This window comes from Trichosurus vulpecula, chromosome 7 (genome assembly GCF_011100635.1).
Source record: "Trichosurus vulpecula isolate mTriVul1 chromosome 7, mTriVul1.pri, whole genome shotgun sequence".
In the NCBI taxonomy this organism is placed as follows: Eukaryota; Metazoa; Chordata; class Mammalia; order Diprotodontia; family Phalangeridae; genus Trichosurus; species Trichosurus vulpecula.
The window spans coordinates 255,881,634-255,886,185 of record NC_050579.1 but is presented as its reverse complement, the minus strand read 5'-3'; the positions used below and the strand labels follow the sequence as shown (position 1 = coordinate 255,886,185).

Genomic DNA, 4,552 nt, shown 5'->3' with positions numbered 1-4,552 from the left:
AGATTCTGACAGGTTATCGTTTGGTGGGATAATCTTATCTATTGACATTCCTTGGAGGAGTCACGGAGCCCCAGGGACATTTGCTAAATACCAAAAGGTCTGAGTCCATTCTTTCTAGGGGTTTTATCAGGGGCTGTGGGGCAAGGGGTCTTCTGTCAGCAATAACTGGTTTCTTCAAGTTTCACATCCTTTGTACACACTTGTGAGAAACTCCTACACAGATCTTAGCCTATGTCTGTGCTGAGTATTTTCTCCCCTAGACTTCTAAGAAGTAAGTAAAATTGCCTTATGTCTCTAAAGCAGAACAATTTTTTTCAATGTTAGATAACCCCAGAGCATCAACAAAAAAACTAATTGAGATAATAGCCTTAGTAAAGTAACATGATATAAAATATATACACAAAATCATGTGTCCCGGGGGGAAATGATAAAAGAGAAATTACACTAAAAATAACTACAAAATGTATAAAACATATTTGAGTTAACCTAGCAAAGCACAAGCAAGATTCATATAAACGTAACTTTAAAATTCTCTTTAGAGAAATAAAGAGAAAATTAAATACAGAGAACCAAGGCAGAATGCAGTGAAAAAGATGCTAGATTTGGAGTTAAAGAACCTTTTTTTAAAAAAAAAATTTAAAACTTTTATTAACAAGGGTTTACAGCTTGTGGATTTTTTAAAATCAGGTGTACTGTTAAACAAATTTAAAATAAGGTTCTTAAAAATCTCAACTTGACATGACATGAAACAATTTTAAAACCTTTAAAGGTATATTGAGAAAACCAGGCTTTAAAAAAAAAACATTTTTCACTCCCCAAATGAATCTTCTTTAGGTTAAAAAAAATTAAAACTCCAAGATGCAGAGCCAATACAGAGAGTTCTGGTTAGCTGGTCAACAGCAAAAAGCAAGCACTTAGATCTTCCATTCCAAATCTTTTGTTCCTATCTTATTTTGTATTGCATATTACGGGATTTCATAGTCTTTCTTTTTGTATGATAACTAAATTGAATGATAGTAGAGATGGTAAACTGACATTTACTCCATTCCACCCTGCTCAGCCTCTGGAGTCAACATATTCTCAGCTAGTGGGTGGTTGTGCTGCTTTTATCTCTTTGCCAGTTTAGGATCCTCTGGGAATCTGTGTCAGTAATTAAAGTTATGGCAATACCGATGTTGAGATGACTGCTGACCCTGAGTCTCATTTCCTTGGTTCTCTTTGTCTTCTTAGTTAACTTCCTCTCTAGTATGTCTTTGACAAGGAGAGCTCCCCATGGAATCATGATCTAAATCCCAATACATATTCTGTCTCACTGGCCTAATTGTTCTTCTGCAGCCTGGTTGGCAGCATCCTCCATGTCTCACTGCACAGAGGGGTTGGAATACTGTGGTCTACACTTGTAGGGTCTCCACAAGTAGTAAGGCAGGAACTGCTTCCTCCAGTAGGTGCCACTTTGTTGGAACTGGTTTTCTCAAGCACTGTCCAATCTCTTGTTCTTTACTCTCACTATTCTGATAATTCTTCTAGTAGTTCTGTAGAAGACCTCTGCTCTGTGGATAATGCATGTAATAGTTGCAATGAGCTGCATATTTATTGCTTTGCCTTGGAACACCACCAGGGCCCATACCATTAGCTGCCTCCACACTCTTTCCTCCTACAACATCAAATCCCATACAGCCTCTTCATCTCTTACAATGTGAAAGTACTCCCAGGGGGTTTTCTTCATGGCAGTCTGGCGTACAAATACATCTTTCTTGGTGTCATTCCTGTTGATGAAGCTATAACCATTTCTTACAATGAACCATTTTACTGTTCTCCAAACCTATGTTGCAATGTCATTGCCACTGATGCAAGGCCACAGAGACCACTGCTCCTTCTGCTGCAGCTAGTGATGCTGGGCTTGGTATAGGCAATGCTGAGAGCAGGGCCTGGGAAGGGTTTCAGGAGTGGAATCTCCTCTATCTACTCATTTTCAACATTCACTTTTATAAGATTTTGAGTTCCAAATTTTTTCTCTCTCCTTCTCCTCCTCCCTCCCCAAAACAGCAAGCAATGTGATATAAGCTATACATGTAAAATTGTATTAAACCTATTTCCACATTAGTCATGTTCTGAAAGAAGAATCAGAACAAAAAGGAAAAATCAAAAGAAAGAAAAGAAGAGAAAAATAGCATGCTTCATCTGCATTCAGACTCCATAGTTCTTTTCTCTGGATGTGGATAGCATTTTCCATCATGAGTCTTTTGAAATTGTCTTAGATCATTGTATTGCTGAGAAGAGCTAAGTCTATCAAAGTTAGTCATCAAACAGTGTTGCTGTTACCATGTTCTGCTGGTTCTGCTCACTTAACTCAGCATCAGTTCATGTAAGTCTTTCCAGGTCTTTCTAAAACACACCTGCTCATCATTTCTTATAGCACAATAGTATTCCATTACATTCATATAGCATAATTTGTTCAGCCATTCTCCCATTGATGGGCATCCCCTCAATTTCCAGTTCTTGGCCACCACAAAAAGAACTGCTATGAATATTTTTGTTCATGTGGGTCTTTTACCCTTTTTATGATCTCTTTGGGATCTACCTGCTCATTGTTGCAGGAGACTAGAGCCTACCTAGACTCCCTCCCCACCCCCATGGTGTGATGGTGACTAGGTCTGTGGTGGTGATAGAACAGGGCTCTCTATGGTCCACTCTCCACTCCTACCCCAGATCGACCTCATTAAAGAATCTTTATACAAATCATAATGTTGCTACCACTCTGATAGCAGAAATTGAAGAATTAAGAAGCCTCTTGACGAGGGTGAAAGAAGGGAGTGTAAAAGCTGGCTTGAAGCTTAACATCAAAAAACCTCTAAGATCTTGGCGACTAGTCCCATCACTTCTTGTCAAGTAGAGAGAGAAGAAGTGGAAGCAGCATCTGATTTTGTATTCTTGGGCTCAAAGATCACGGCAGATGGTGATTGCAACCATGACATTAAAAGATACTCAGTGGAAGGAAAGCTATTGCAAATCTGGACAGCATACTAAAAAGCAGAGACATCATCTTGTCAACAAAGGTTCATATGGTTAAAGCTAAAGTTTTTCCAGTAGCAATGTATGGCTGTGAGAATTGAACTATAAGGAAAGATGAGCACTGGTCAAATACTAAAGCTGAAGCATAAATACTTTAGCCACATAATGAGAAAACAAAACTCATTAGAAAAGGTCCTAGTGTTGGGAAAGATTGAAGGCAAAAAGAAAAGATGATGGCAGAGGATGAGATGGATAGATGCTATCATGGAAACAATGAACCATGAACTTGGACAGACTTTGAGAGATAGTGAAGGAGTCATGTCTGACTGAATAGCATGTTCTTATCAAGTTGATTTCTGTCTCTTGGGCCCAGTTTTCTTGTCATAAAATTAAGGAATTGGACTAGATGGCATCTAAGGTCCCTTTCAGCTTCAAGTCTATCATCCTCTGAAATTAGCTAGAGAGATATTCACTGCTCATGGTTGAGCTGTGCCAATAGAACAATGTAAAACTATATACAAGTTCTTTCTAAAAACAAAATGTCTAGAAACTAGGCAAATGAGAAAAAGTACTAATGAAAGCAGGTGTCATAGCATTGCTGTTGTACAATCATGTTTGTGACTTCATTTGGGGTTTTTCTTGGCAAAGATACTGGAGTGGCATGGGGGTGGAGCCAAGATGGTGACTGGAAAGCAGGGACTAGCATGAGCTCCCTGCCAAGTCCCTCCAAAAACCTATAAAAATGGCTCTGAACCAATTCTAGAACTGCAGAACCCACAAAATAGCAGAGAGAAGCAGGGCTCAAGCCCAGGACAGCCTGGATGGTGTCTGGGTAAGGTCTATCCCATACGGAGCTGGGAGCAGAGCGGAGCAGAGCCCAGCGTGAGTGGCAAGGACCAATCAGACCAGGAGCTGGGTTCAGCATGCCCTAGCGCCCTGAATCAGTGAGCTGCAGCAGTTACCAGACTTCTCAATCCACAAACACCAAAGACAACAGAGAAAGTTAGTGGGAAAAGCTGTGGGAGTGGAAGGAGTTTGCGGTTCGGCTACCAGCCCGGGGGCAGCAGAGGTGGGGCAGCTACAGAACTACAGCTGTAGTTGCTTCTGGCCCCAGGCCCACCTGGTGGGAGGAATTAAGTGGCGGATCACAGCAGGAGTGCACAGCCTGCTGAAGATCTAAGTCCAGTCTGGGTTGGGGGTTCTTGGGGAAGGAGGAGTGCTGGTGTGGCAGAACTGGCACATCTCCCCAAGCGTGGAGCATAGTTCTCTTAACTCTACAAGCAGTCATATCCCGCTGAAAAACTCAAGGGTCAAGTTAGTTGGCTGGGAACATGGCCAGGCAGCGAAGTCTCAGACTTTGGAATCTTTCTTTGGTGACAAAGAAGACCAAAACATACAGCCTGAAGATGTCAACAAAGTCAAAGAACCTCCACCAAAAGCCTCCAAGAAAAACATGAACTGGTCTCAGGCCATGGAAGAGCTCAAAAAGGATTTGGAAAAGCAAGTTAGAGAAGTAGAGGAAAAATTGGGAAGAGAAATG

At 41.1% G+C, this 4,552-nt stretch overlaps 1 pseudogene; it reads right to left on the bottom strand.

Annotated features, from left to right (window-relative positions):
* Positions 1-1,080: 1,080 nt before the first annotated feature.
* On the bottom strand, positions 1,081-2,589 carry LOC118857900 (annotated as a pseudogene).
* Between the last annotated feature and the right edge of the window lie 1,963 nt (positions 2,590-4,552).